This window comes from Hesperophylax consimilis, chromosome 14 (genome assembly GCF_061612785.1).
Source record: "Hesperophylax consimilis isolate HC1 chromosome 14, BYU_Hcon_1.0, whole genome shotgun sequence".
Classification (NCBI taxonomy): Eukaryota; Metazoa; Arthropoda; class Insecta; order Trichoptera; family Limnephilidae; genus Hesperophylax; species Hesperophylax consimilis.
The window spans coordinates 27,616,307-27,632,264 of record NC_142849.1 but is presented as its reverse complement, the minus strand read 5'-3'; the positions used below and the strand labels follow the sequence as shown (position 1 = coordinate 27,632,264).

General features: G+C 35.9%; 1 protein-coding gene across 1 annotated transcript in view; it reads right to left on the bottom strand.

Moving 5' to 3' along the window:
* stck (LIM zinc finger domain containing stck) overlaps positions 1-15,529 on the bottom strand; it is a 39,881-nt gene extending 24,352 nt beyond the window's left edge. The window contains exon 1 of the mRNA XM_089639693.1: positions 14,831-15,529. The gene's annotated coding sequence lies outside the window, so the exon portion shown is untranslated. The remainder of the gene's footprint in view (positions 1-14,830) is intronic.
* Positions 15,530-15,958: the final 429 nt, after the last annotated feature.

The following is a 15,958-nucleotide window of genomic DNA, read 5'->3' as shown; positions in this document are numbered from 1 at the left end:
ATTGTGTTTTAGTTTATGATTCCTAACTTTATCGTAAATAATTATAATCTGTGAGACCGAACCAGTTTCTCTCTGTTACATCTTCAGACTGGTAAGTACATTTTAAACTTTGGCAATGGTGTTTTTTAAATACTCTTAAAGGGGTGTAAAACATTTATTCTATACGATATTAAATTTGAATGAGGAATGTGGAGATCCGTAAAGAGTGCAAGGCTGATGTAAGCGTAATGAGTAAGATTAAGAAAGGGACGCTTAGATGGTTTGGGCATGTAGAGCGAATGAGTGAAGATCGAAGTGTAAGGAGGATATATGATGCAAATGCGAATGGTACCAGAAGTCGGGGACGCTCGAGGAAGACATGGTATGATCAAGTGAATCAGATACTCGAGTCGGGACATGTCAAGAGTCAAAATAATAGTAGAGTATGTATGAGACGATGTATGAATGTGAATGAGGCAAGAAGTGTGTACCAAGACCGAGTTTTTTTGGCGATCCGTCCTCTCTGCCTACCCCTGCGGGGAAACGGCGTGATTAGTTAGATATTAAATTTTGCAATTTAGTCGTTTGATTTTATTAATGAAATAAGGGTCGGAATTTCCATCTCGGTATCTAACTGCATATTTTCGCAGCTTATTATGGCATCTTTACATAAGTTGTAAATTTGGTTCGAGATTCATATTTATTTCATGAAATGATTAGATACAGATTATGATTTCCTTTATTCATATCAATAAAGTACATTTACTTTTTTAAGGCATTTTTATTTGGTGTGCCGCGGAACAAATCACATTCATGGTTAGGAGCAGTTGGGACTCTTGTGGGATATTCACAGAAAAAAACAACAAAAACAGGTATTTCTGAGGTTAAAATAAAATATAACTATAACAGTTTTAGAATACCTTGTTTTTTCACTGTTTTAATCCGTTTTATTTCGAACCTTGACAGAAGGACGCGTTCTCAGATGATCGCGTTGATTTGATGTCATCTGCGGTTCAAAACCGCTCACCGTTAAAAATATAAGTGTCCTAAAATGAAAAACTTTTAACTGAATATATAAATATGTATATATATATATTTTAATTATCAATTTTACGCCCGTAATATACCTTCAAACGAACCCATCATTTATCGTAAGGTAAACACTACGATTTGATCCTAAATGTAAATATAATATATCAAATCATAAATTAGGAGAATAAAGAATTTAATACCTTCATTAATATCTAAATATGCTATAATATTCGCAATAACATCCGTAACCAGTTTAGTAGTGGTAGATTTGTTTAAAAAATATATAATAAAAAAATATATTCATCATTTACAGACCATCCTATGCAAGAAACTAGCCACCCACGTCGACGCTTAATCGCCAATCGGCAGTCGAGATTCGGAAACGAGGCGCGATGCTTGCTACGTACCCGCCTTCTCTGTTTTCTTTGAAAACATATGCGTTATGGTCTAAATTCATTAGAACATTAATTATGACTTTATTTATGAAACGATTTTGATAATGACTACTGAAATATGTAATATATACTTCCCTCTAATTATAACCAAAACAAATTTCATCGAATTATGTCATTAACACCTTTTAATAAGCAAAACAAATTGGGGGACTGAGTGACCCCGCTTCGGATCCAATGTGATTTTTTTCTTTCCGGGACGAAAGGGTTAAAGAAGCTATATAATTTTCTATCAGGACCCGGAGAAGAGTCAGAAAGGGATTTAATTACTCAAAGGGTTTTAATTCACGACAACTGAGAAAGGAGAGTCTAGCCAGTTAGAGTGAGATGGATATGAAATAAAAAAAGGGAATGTTTTGTTTTAATGTTAACTTTACGCTTTGGAATAGATTTTTCTGCTGCTTTTAAACTATACTACGAAATAATTCACATTGTGTTCTGATTTTCCCAAGAGAAGACTTTGTAGAGTGAACAAGAGAGTCTAATTAGGAAGAAAAAAAATCCTTTAAATTTAAAATACTGTTAACCATAAAGGAATGGGAGGTGGTTGGATGGTGAAAGAGAATTATTTAATAATTATTTTCCAAGAACATTTACGTATCACAGAAGATTAACAGAGAGATAAATAAACAGCACTTTAAAATACATAAATTATAGGAATCAATAAAATATAAAAGATTACGGCCAGAAAGGTATGTTAATTCACTACCCCAAGAGGGAGAATAAGCGTTAAGCGTCAGCTACACTACTCGCTTCGACGCTTCGACGAAGTCCTCGACGAAGTTAGCCGAAGTTCGAAGTGCGTGCCCACACTCGTGCAACTTCGCGAGTAACTCAGAACTCAGTCCAGTCCTTTGACTCGGGCGCATTTACCGACAACAATCGGAAGTCGGGCGAAGCGAAGCGAAGTTGCCCGAAGCGAAGTGAAGTTCGTGCCCACACTATCGTATTCGGTCAACTTCGATCAACATCGCGAGTAGTGTAGCTGGGCTTTTAAAGTAACCAAGTAACATATACGGGGACGGATCTGATATAAATGATGACCATTCGTTTTCAACAAAAATAGTTGTTATATCTCTGCTTACTAGCAGATTTCTGTGTGTTGGGAACTCTTGATAGAGTAAAAGGTTCTTTACAATAATTACGTTTATTTACGTTACAATAAATTAAGTCTGGATTTAACTACACTGTTCATTACCCGAGGGTTGGTAATTCTCTGTTTCTAGAAGCTTGAAGTCTGACAAGGATACCCCACAGGAAATTGCTACACTCTAGCGACATCTGTCAGACTCTGGAGTAAGCTTTCTGACTAGTGCCATCTATCGCTTGAATACCCAACTTATTACCATACATCACAATAGTAGAGAGAGGGATATATATTGATAATATTCTAATATCAGATACAACAGCTGTTAGTATTTGAAAAATGTTTTGTTTGAAAGGGATAGAGTCATGGATAATTAGAGCAGCGCCACCTTTACCATCCAGTTTATCATGTCTAAGACAATGATATCCAGAAATTTTAAATTGATACGAGGATTTACCACGTTTCGGGAATGGCGGCAACTGAAATGTCATGTTCACCTAATAATTGTACAAGTTCAAATTTATTAGAGAATAGAATTTTGATATTCCACTGAAACATTCTGTTCAGTTTCTGAAGATAGGATAATAAAGATTTAATACAATTGGCAGCGTTGGACGGTACATTATTGTTGTATGAAAAAAATAGAAATTGAGAGGGTAATTAAAGTCTGAATAAAAGCAGAATTTTCATTCACAGGGAAAATAGGGGAAGAGGGAGAACTATTTAAAGCACTCCCATTGAGTGTCTGAGATTTATAATTCCCATTCGGGTTAAACAAGATATCATTATGTAGATTTTTATCAATAGAAACAACAACTTTTGGTTTAAATTTTAGTGGTTTAAAAATTGTTTCCCTGTGAGAAGATGATGGTGGAGATTTAGAGGAGGGTAGAAAAAGGAATCGAGGTAGATGTTACCTCTGCAAATGATTTTTTTGCAGATGTGAATAATTTTGATGCCTGGAAATAAGAAACGTTGTCTGAAGCCATTGATTGTTTAATATTCTATTGTCTGGTCAATTCTGTGTCCTAACTAACCGCTGTATGATTACCCTAAGGGCCCGTTCCCACTTCCGTTTTCAAATCGGAGGCGGGTCCCGTTTTAAAAACGGATGGCCAATGGCCCTGTTCACACTTCCGTTTTAAAAACGGATCCGTTTTAAAAACGGACCATACTCTACGAAAAAAAATAATTGTCGATTCAACAAAAACATGTTATTTGCTCATTCTTCAGTAATGGTGCGCAATGGACGACGATGAAGCTCTTGTTGTCATGTGGTACTTATTAAAAAGAAGGAAAAATGTGAAAAGAAAATTTTGGGTACACCCAATCATAGCAGAATGATTTTCTGTAGGAATTTTCCAAGTGTTAATTGGTGAGTTGAGAAGTGATGATCTAAAGTTCTTTAATTATTTTAGAATAATAATGATTGGATTATTTATATAGCGCCGTTTTCACCATGAAAAATCACCTCAAGGGCGCTTAATGGCTTAAGAGAATGTCTATCACTTCCTTTAACCATCTACTGGAATGAGTTTCAGAGAGCTTAACATATCAAAATACAAAATTGAGAAAGTGCATTTGTCCTGAAGAAAGGCTATCGATATTTTAAAGTAAGAAAACAATAACAACTCAAACATTTTTTATTATGTGTTTATTTAACTAATACGCTCTTCCGTGCATCTCATTAAAGCTTTAAAATTTAAAAAAAAAGTAAACTTAAAAAAATAAGAATAAAAATTTTGATGCACAAAAGTTGTGTACACCAAGTGTTTTGTTTTTATTTAGTTAAAGATAAAATATTACCATACTCTTTCTTCGACCAGTGGTATTAAATTTTCGGGATTTATTTCCTTATCCATTATTGTAGTTTTGATTTATTTACTTTACCAAATACAAGCACGCAGCGTGCCTGCTTCCTTGCGACAGGGAGCGGGCGGGGAGGGGTTGGAGTTTGGCGGGGACTCTGCCGGAACGACTGGACGACAAGATTTATGACGACAAGTGTGAACAGCTCCATACAACACTATGAGCGAGTGTGTTCCGACACGATTTGAAAACGGACGCGCTACACTGGCGATCCATCCGACAAAAAATGTCGGATCCGTTTTCAAATCGTGTCGGACAAGTGTGAACTGCTCCATACATCCACTACAGCCACTAGGGCATCCGTTTTTAAAACGGGATCCGCCTCCGTTTTTAAAACGGAAGTGGGAACGGGCCCTTACAGTTAACACGTAATACCCGGAGGTTGAAAATGAAACACATGCGGCGGTGGTGGGTCCAGATTGACCCGGCTGAAATGATGAAATTAAAAGGCTTTTTATGCATTTTTCGTTCATATTCTTACTTTTATATGATATTATTGTAGTTCCTCATTAACTCATAACATATCCCCTGTGTTTCTTGTATGAACATGAAAGTTTTAGAAATTAGTGTTCCGTAAATTTTGCGGTTCGTCGATATACAGCGGCGCGGACATCCCGCGCAACAGCTAATCAACGACTGAATCGAAGACGGCCCCGACGGCCGATGCGAGTGCCGGGCGATGGTCAGGGGAATGAGGAGGGCAGCGCGGGAGAGGGGGACAGGAAGCGTTCGTCAGCGGAAACAAACATTTTTATTTCTATAATTATTAAAATTTTCGATGGTGTGCATTTACAAGAATATCGTGTATTATTTAAAATACCATAAATAAATCACGTATTTGATAATTTCCTTGTGGCTGTACCTCTAATAGAAAGATGTGTAAAGAGAAAATAAATTCAATTTATAGCCATATTAAACGATGATTGCTTATGCAAATATTAGAAAATATTATATAATGGCATTCAAATTCAAGTTGAGTATTTACTTCCTCACACATTTATTTGTCACAATTAAAACCATTGAATGACACACATTAAAATATACTAAAACTTTTATTTTTCAATATCACAAATTTAAATTAACAATTTTCATTTAAAAAAAAGGAATAAAAGCAATATTCTAAATACGAAAATACAAAAATGATTCGACGATTAATAAAATTTATATACATACACAAAACACCAAATGGATTTATTATTACAAATTCAGCGGCAAAATAATTATATAGCACTACCAATTATAAAAAGTTTAACAGTTTTTTATTAGTTAAAATATATTAAAAATGCTAAAATTCACAAAAATAATTCATCGATATATTATATCATTCAATAAATGTCATCGAAACGTATATTGCTAAAAATATAGCGGAAGCGATCTCTAGATAAAGCGGAGGGGAAAAAATGCTGCCGGAATAAATCCTCGGTAGTCCAAAGTTCGCTTAGTTCTAACTTTCGGCCGTGATTTCTTCCTGAAGCCAAAAGAACTCCAAAAAATGCATACATTTCTGTCTTCGTAATGTTAGGAAAGCTGGAATTTTTCGGATTGAGCTGACAGAATTTATTCGTATTTTCAATAATTTCCTCCACCATTTCATTTGAAATAAACAAATCAAAAGCATCTCTGATGGATACTATGTTCTGGCTACCGTTTTTCAATCCAGGGGTAGAAGAAATAATGTTATGGCTTCTGGTACGTAAGCTGGCTGGTTGCGCAGAATTCCATTGGAATCCGGAATTCGACACGTATAAATGTTGATCTGCAACGGATTCATTCGAATTTCCTACACTAACTTCATTATCACTTCCATTTCCACTTTCAGATATTTCCTCTAGTAATATTTCTTCCGGATCACTTTCAAATTCTGGATCTAATGTTTCGAATTCCAAGTCGCCATCATCACTGATCTCACTGTTCGAACTGTTAAGTAGCTTTTTGATCTCATTATCAGATAAATAATTTTGCTTTGCCATTGCGTTCGTACGCTACGAAAAAAAAAAATTAAAACAAAGTCACAAACAAAAATCACAATACTAGAAATGTGCCCGAATGGTTGACAACATCTGCGCGGGACTGTGAGAGACAAAGACGGAAGGACAGAGCGAGAGATATGCTGTTTCGTCGGCTGCTCGAATTCAACTGAGAAGAAATGAGTTTTTGCGTGTTTTTAAACACAATTATTCTTATAACTTTTTTAAAACGTGTCCGATTTTAATCATTTTTGAGTCGAAATATGGGTAAATATTTGATGAAAGAATAGACAAAAGGAAATTAGCCTAAACGAGATATTTGCGGCAAAATCTTTTTTTAAAAAAACACTGGGTCAAACCAGACCCACCACCGGAGTCGAGGTGTGCAACATGGATCATTCGATGATTTTTGGCAAAGATCAAAAGGGTGGTCCTCTCTGCAATGAAAACAACGTGGAGGGGAATGACATATAGGTTTCGAGTGTCTAAAACGGCAGCAGTTAAAATATTGGATCGTCGGGAATTTATATACCCCCACAGGGAGGCGTTGTATAAATAAATACCCGAGATGGCAAAGTTTGGCTTTCAAAAATAATAACAACCGATTCGAGGGTTTCCATGTAGTGGTTTCATTAGATCACTGCCATCTGTACACAGGCCGTGCTGTAGAAAACCAACTGACATTCAAAGAGTCCTGTTTTTCGGACTTCGTGCTAGCTTTTTTCTATGCGCCAGTATGGATTTTGTAGGCGTCTGGAAAGTGTGTGCAACTGATTTAAGCAGTTATTTTACATTTTACATCACGTTTCTGCAATATTTATACTTCATTTTTGTAAAACAATAGGTTGGTGGTTATATACGATCGTCAAGGTAAGAAATTTTAAATATATTTACAATTTTAACGTAGTAAATAATGTTTTCAACAACTTACATAATGGCGGATGACGCTTAGCTTTGGATCTGTACAGATTATCATTAGAAATGGTGTAATTTACTAGATAATATAATATAATCTACATAATATAATATAATCTTCATAATAGTACTATGTAAGGTAAAATTTCGATCGCGCTGGCCTCGCTTATTATGAATATTTTTTAGATAAAACCTTTAGATTCACCTTAATTACTGTACGACACAACTTTTAACCTTCGGGGAGGTGGAAAATATTGCAATAAAAATTTCAATTACGTAAAATTAAAATTAGCTTTCGTTTTGTGAAACGAGACCGTCCATTTTCAAACTTTACTGTCAAATGTCATTTTGTTTTGTTGGTATTTCTGTTACTATAGGACGAAACGAACGGCTAGAAGTGGCTAGAAACATAATCGCGCGGTCGTTTTATTTAATGTTAAAAAATTCCGTCAAATTAGTATTTACCTAATATGCATGCATTGTGTACGTTGTGATTGAATTTTATTAGCTGGATTTTATTTTTTTACGTTCAAATTTTATTTTTAAACTATTTCTGCGATGTTGAGCGGCTACGCTAAGTTTTTGTAACATGGTTTATGATGAAAAAGAAAATGCCCCCTTTATACCGCCTGCTCGCGTCAATGCAAGAAAAACATCCCAGTTTTCAATTAGTTTAGCGGCTACGCTAGGTTTGTGTAACATGGTTTGTGATTCAAAAGAAAGTGTCCCTTTTATACCGCCTGCTCGCGTCAAGGCAAGAAAAACATCCCAGTTTTCAATTAGTTTAGCGGCTACGCTAGGTTTGTGTAACATGGTTTGTGATTCAAAAAAAAGTGTCCCTTTTATACCGCCTGCTCGCGTCAAGGCAAGAAAAACATCCCAGTTTTAAAATAGTTTAGCGGCTACGCTAGGTTTGTGTAACATGGTTTTTGAGATATATATATATATATCTATATAAAATATATATCTATATATATCTATATATATATATATATATAAAACTACAACAAACCTAGCGTAGCCGCTAAACTAATTGAAAACTGGGATGTTTTTCTTGCCCTGACGCGAGCAGGCGGTATTAAGGGGACACTTTCTTTTGAATCACAAACCATGTTACACAAACCTAGCGTAGCCGCTAAACTACTTGAAAACTGGGATGTTTTTCTTGCCTTGACGCGAGCAGGCGCTACGAAGGGGGCACTTTCTTTTCTATCACAAACCATGTTACACAAACCTAGCGTAGCCGCTAAACTAATTGAAAACTGGGATGTTTTTCTTGCCTTGACGCGAGCAGGCGGTATAAAGGGGGCATTTTCTTTTTCATCATAAACCATGTTACAAAAACTTAGCGTAGCCGCTCAACATCGCAGATATAGTTTACTTAAATAAAATTTGAACGTAAAAAAATAAAATCCAGCTAATAAATTTCAATCACAACGCACATAATGCATGCATATTAGGTAAATACTAATTTGACGGAATTTTTTAACATAAAAAAAACGCCCGCGCGATTGTCTCTAGCTACTTCTAGCCGTTCGTTTTGTCCTATAGTAACAGAAATACCAACAAAACAAAATGACATTTGACAATAAACAAATAAAAGTTTGAAAATGGACGGTCTCGTTTCACAAAACGAAAGCAAATTTTAGTTTTACGTAATTGAAATTTTTATTGCAATATTTTCCACCTCCCCGAAGGTTAAAAGTTGTGTCGTACAGTAATTAAGGTGAATCTAAAGGTTTTATCTAAAAAATATTCATAATAAGCGAGGCCAGCGTGATCGAAATTTTACCCTATGTAATAACATGTGTAGAGCTTTCTGAGAGAATAATAGGGTAATTCATAAGCCGCCACGTTTTTAGTAGGCACTTGGAATTGATACTTCGTTTCAACTCGATTGTTGATTTGTTTTCAAAGTGAAATTTGATTTGTTTTGAAAATACGTAATATATTTATTAGTGGATATTATTTTCAGATGCCTCATAAGTGCTGTGTTCCCGGATGCAAAGCAAATTACACCAGTTCTCTGAAGAAGGAAGGAGCTGTTACCATCTTCAAATTTCCAGCGGAGGAAGAACGCAGACAGTCATGGATCAGGGCCATTCCTCGCAAAAATTGGATTCCAGGTGCTTTCGCTGCCGTTTGCATCAATCATTTTGACAAAAAGGATATTATATCGCACCCTAAAAAACCAAAATTGGCCATCGGAGCTACACCAAGTATTTTTAAAGGTTTGCCAAGTTATTTAACAAAGAAAAAGGCACTGGATAGAGTGAATCCCGAAAATAGGAAGTTAAAAATAAAACACCGACACGAGGAACAAGTTGAACTTTTCTTTCAAAGTGACACAATAGTGAATTATAGTGATTTTGTTAGAAATATGCAAATAAAAATTAAACTCGGTGAGTGGAATGTAAAAACTATAAATGACATAACATATTTATACACCACAAACTTTGACAATGTAGATAAACATTTATATTTAAGTTCTCAAGTTGTAGTTGACCATAATCTGAATATCAAAGTATTTGTCGGAACAAATGAACTTTCTCATAGTGAATTGAAGTGGTTATTCCCCAAAACTATGATATTGAGTTTATGGTCACAATTAGAAAATTTGTTGGTACGATATCATAATATTAATATAGATGACAATGTTAATTATGAAGACAAGAGTCAGAATACTGTAAATAATCATTTATTAAAAGCTCATATTTATTTAAAGTCCGCACTAGACGCTGCCAGTAGTCTTGAATATGAATTTAAAAACTCTTTAGAACTACTTTTAGATCAGGTTAGTTTATTAACATCAAAAAGGAGACGATATAGTACTACCACTTTAATCTTTGCTTTCATGATTTACTCGAGGTCTCCTACATGTTACAGATTAATTAAAGATTTTTTTATTTTGCCACATAAAAGGTATTTACAAAGCATTTCTTCGTCGTTTGATGTTTCACCTGATTCTTCAAATAATTTATATTTTAAAAATATAGTAAAGGAGCTTTCGGAGCGTGAAAAGTTTGTTTCCTTATTGATTGATGAAATTTTATGTGATTTTAGTTGATAATATATTTCATTGTACCACTATTGCTGCTTTGCATAATATTGACGAATTTAAAGAAACGGCTATGTTTTTACAAATAATAAGAAATTGGTGGGATATTTTGAATGTTAAAACTACAATGAAGGGTAAAATAAAACGAAATGAATTTTGTACACCCATACTGGGGGTAAATGATGAGAAACTGTTGCATTTAAAAAAATTTGCTGTTTGGTTAGATAAATGGAACAATTTGCCAGGTGGTACTTTATTTTCAAGGGACACTTTTAATGCCTTATATGGCAGTGTTTTAACTTTCATAAAATTAATAGAATTTTCGTTTGCCAATTTTCCAATTTCCTATGTTTTGTCAGGAAAATTTCAAACCGACAAGCTCGAAGAGCGATTTAGTTTGTATAGAAGATTATCGGGTACAAATTACCATATTTCATATTCACAAATTGTAGAGTCAGAGAAAAAAATTAGAGTCAGAAAATTGTTTAGGTTTAAAAATATATCCGAGACGTTAACCGATATTGTAATGTTTTCCCGTCCCCCCTTATTCTCGTGTTAACGAATTAATCTTTTTTGCTCGTTTGATTTGGCTCTTCTCGCGGTTTATCAACCCTTCAATCTTAACGAATCAATATGTCACGTTGTGTCAATTTTTTGTTTCGACAGGGATTAATTCATTGAAGGATCCTTTTAATTGGTTGTGGTAACTTTGGTCCTTTTTAGATGAGGCGTGTTACATTCTGTATGGTTTGAAAATAAGACAATGACCGACTACCCTGATTTTAACTACCTTTTCCTACCTTGTTTGCTCGCCCAAACGTTTCCGGTTGCTGCAGTTGATAATGTGCTAATATAATGAGACAATTAATTACAAGTACATGAAATTCGCTATAGACAATTCAATTCAAGATGCACAAGATTCTAAGTTAATGATTTGACTATGGATTGTTAGTTTTGTGAGTTATTTCTATGAGTAGGTATTTTCGGGAATAGCTAGAGACAAAACATGTGTTGCTTTCGATTGGTCTCCGTCCAAATCCCACCCATCAACGTGACCAGCTCGAGAGCAGCCAAGTTGATGGTCCAATCCCAACACCTCCAGAAATGAATTGAATATCGCTCAGCGACAGATGAGATAATGACATGTTTTGCCTCCTGCCGGAGGGTGATGAAGGTGGAATGTGGGTCCTTGGTGGTAGCTGTTGATGTTGATGTTGATGATGAATGATGAAGATTCATCTTATACCGTTAGGTACAAGGAGCTGCTCTGGTCCGGTGGCATGATAGCCTGGTGTCAGGAACCATTTGGGTCACGTGGGTAGCGCGAGGTTTAGGTCGCGTCAACCTCCCCCAAATCGATGATGAATTGAGCTTCGCCAGCATGCCGAAAATTAGGAGTCCACTCTACTAACCTCAAACATAAACATATACTGAAGTGGTTTGCATCAGCAACGTCAGGAGTTCGGGAGTCCCGTGAACACCCCTCTGGTTTACGCTCGTAAGGATAATGATGAATTCAGCTTCAGTTTGTTCGACTTCGCCTCTGCAGTCACGCTACTCCAAATAGCTCCTGGCTCCAGTCTATACAGCTTCTCGTTCCAGTAGAGGTAATGACACATATTTATCATATGTACAATACAAAACATACTTCAAGTCTTTCGTCCACACTCAAAATAGTCATGTCAATATTTAATTTGAACGGGGCGTCCATCCGACATAACGAATGTTTCCTAGACGGGAGATTTTACCCCACTTCAAAGTCATGGTCATTCGCTCTATCGTTTGTTACCCTCCGTTCGCTTCAAATATCAAAGAATGGTAGAAATTGATATCCTCGACTTCCGGCGCTAAGGATCAGGGATACTGGAATCATCAGGTCGTGAATCTGAAATCATCCGATCTCCGTCAGCTCAAACGGTTTCAGTCGGAGTCAATTTCCAACCTAATTCTGGATGACTTCTCCTCCTATAGTGGGGTAAGTACTTATTGAATTTGACAGGAAGGACGTCAGAAATCGCCGAGACAACTTCATATTCGTCACGATCCCTTCGTTCTGTCAGCGAGAAAATCCTCCTCACACGCCAGCCAAGAATAGCATAGCCCTTATCCGCTTTGTTCCTTCGTCTACCAGCTAACTCAAGTAGGAAAGCCCACTAGCAATTTTCGTTCCCTTCGATCTGAACTCAGTGAAAGCGTCCTCTCACCAGCTGAAAATACTCGAAACAGAGGTCTATTCCGGGTGACTATCTAAGGCTGGTCCGCCAACACCTTCGACAGAAACCGGTGCTTTTACGGGAATAACTCAACCACACCAATAGCAGGGGAAAAAGCCGGCGCTGCTATACTAAAATAGACGTTATATCGGTATCCAGGGTTATCGACTTTGCTAACACAAGAGTCCCTATTAGGCAAGCCAAATTACAAATTTCGTTCCCTTCGCTTTTGTCGCTTTGGTAAGATAGGACAGCCTACGGAAAATTCGTACACTCCGTCCCCGCCAAACTTATGAAAAATGAAAATCTCACTTCATAGAATAGGAATGCCAGACAGATGAATTCTCCCGGCGCACTATGGTCCCCTTTGAGGAAACTAGCTAGACAAAAAGATTTTAACGATGTTTTTATTTATGTACAAAAATATTCTCATAACATTGAAAAATATCCATAGTATTATGTTCATATCGATAAAAAATTTAAAACAATACGCGCGATACGTGGCAACATTATAAACATGACACTTTGGATGTGCCAATCGTTCGCCTAGCGGTCGGTCGCTTTCGGGTGTGCATGCTGTTCGATCGTTAGTGTTGTTATTTGAAATCGGAGAGAAATTACGAAAAGACAGAAATTGAAGTCTATAGTATGTTCTTTCAAATTAATTTAATTATTTTATAATTTTTCTATTCAACATTACTTTAATTATTAATTAAAAATCGTGAAAAAAGTATCAATATTTACAATTATTTGCCAAAGTTTAATTAAACTTTCAAAGTCGTGTACCGATTTGTACCACCAAACGAAACTAGTTTCATATAAAACCACTCTTTATGTATAATATCTTATAAAATTTGTTTGCTCAAACTTGCTCTTTTGTCATTTACAGAGCCTGTACCTACAATATATCGTTTGGATATTTCGGAGATTCTAGAAGTAAAGGGCACCTCAGAGTTGAATTGTGCTGCAATAAGGCAGTGTGTTTATGAACATATAAAATATTTTGTGAAGAAAAACAGTTTTAAAAGTCTCGAGGATAGTTTACTTAAGAAAAAATCGCTTCGTTTCTATTAATATTTCATAGAAAATGGTTTGAAGTCGGAAGAAGTACTTTAAAACTGATGTTTAAACATGCAAAATGGCTTAACACAGTTTTTATTCTTCCTGTAGTGACGCGTGATGAAGGACTACGTGGTAGACCAGAAAAAAAAATTGGTTTATGCTCGTCAAAAAGTTTTGCGTTTTTTGCTGAAAAAAATAAATGTCTTCTGAACTTTCGAAGTCCACAAGAACTATCTCATGCTACTCAAATCAGCTTGAGGTCACATGGAAAACGGGATGCTGCCAAAATACCAACGAAATATTCTGAATCGATAATAAACTTCTGTTCCAGCGAAGAAAATACAGAAGTCTGTTAACACAGCCACTTTTGGAACATTAGCATTTCATAAGAGTGATGATAGCGACTCGGCCAGTGGTTCATTAACAAAAAATGTCATTCGGTTTTGTTCTTATATTATGTAAAAAAAATATTTTTAAATAATAACTTTAAATAAGTACTTCGTTATGACTTAAGCGAACCATTATACTGTACGCATTTTGTTAGTAATTAATTTTGTTTTAAAAATTCCGTAACAATGGCTTAAATAAATGTATATTTTTTTAAGTATTTTTTTTATTATATTGTGACCCTTTTGCGTCAAATGCCATGAAAAAATATTTTTGTCTAGCTAGATCGGGATTTGGGACCACTGTGCGGCGGCTAGCTGTAACCCGCTGCGTTATCCCGATTCAAAATGAATGAAAAGAGTGATGTTTGAATAAGTTATATTTAATTAAATATATTTTATGAATTCCGTATAACCTAATCGTTAAATATTATTACTGGAGAATTATTAAATCATCTTAAATTGCAGAAAACAAAATTGTCTAGCTCATAAACAATGTCTATTGTTGAATGATCTTAAGCGGCTTCAGGGTAACCGCTCTTAGTCCTTTTGTAATCGCCAAGACCCGGTCACTTCAACGCATTAGGTGATTTATGGCCTCCCTTGCTAACAGGTCCGGACCTATAATGCTCAAGTTAAATACCCTTACTTTAAAATACAATTGGACTATTCGGTTTACATTAAGGAAATAAGTGTTAATAATTAGATTATAATAGACTTACCGATACATCTTAGTGTCAACAATCCAAATAATTATAAAAAAACAAACACAGTCACATGCAGAAAACTCATGCTGTTAGAAAACCGCACCTTCTACACTAAAAGATTTTAGCCGTGTTTGCGTCCCGACGATTAATTCTTGTTGACGCGCTTCTTAGTTTTTACTAACTCGACTATCTTAAAACGCTGACCGATCCTGATTATTCCTGACCGTCTCCCACCGTTTTCAAAACCTGACTATCAAAACTGACTACCCGCCCGCGCTCCTTAACCACGACTATCGACTTGCTTCTTCCGCCCTTCAACGCTGACTGCCTTGACCGTCTCCCCGCGCTTTCAAATCCAGACTCCCCCTTCTCAAACCAACCCCCCAAATCACCATATGCGATTTCTAATTTATGTTCTTTTGAATTCTGAATGCTTTTTGTTTTCAAAAGACAGAAATGCACTAAAGGAACACATCAATTATGGCCCTAGAACCTGTCACATTAATTTAAATCGTTTGAAAACCAATAAATTGTTACTCCTCGAGTAAAATATCCAATTATTTGCAAAAGAATGAAACACGACCCCCCTAGATCCAGTTTCCAGCCCAAATTCGCTCTCCACTCAATAAAATCTAAGAATTCAAACCACATCCCGGAGGTCTCTGACGATACAGTGCACGTTCCCATTTTTTTTTCTCTACCCTAATAAATCTAAACACTTGTTTCTAAAACAGCTTTAAGGCCAACATCTGGAAGTCTCCATCTCGTGAGATCAACTGAAAAATTCCTTTCCCACCATAATAAATCAATACTTAAAAAAAATGTCCCAGGGCAAGTTCATCACAGACTCCCTTCTGGAAAAATAATAGTGGGAGTAGATACGGAGATAAGCTATTGTCAGCTATTATTGTTCCATCAACTTAGCAGCAGAACACGTTTGAACTCGCCAATAATACATTTTTTTTCCAAACCTTCCTAGGTTTCACTTGCTCCCCACTGCCCTGTTCTTGTTGCTAAAATTGTTAAAACTCCTAATCCCTTTTACCTTTTATTTTATTTTTTTTTTTTTTATATATATTTTTTTCTACGAAAGATTTCCCAATCCGCCCCTGTCTCGCTCGACGTTCTTATTTTTTTTTTTTCTTGGCCGCACGCTATCAGTTAAACCTCTGGTAGGTCCGTTATGGGGCCCTCGCTACCTTTTTTGTGTTAGCGCCGTTGTTAATTGTTT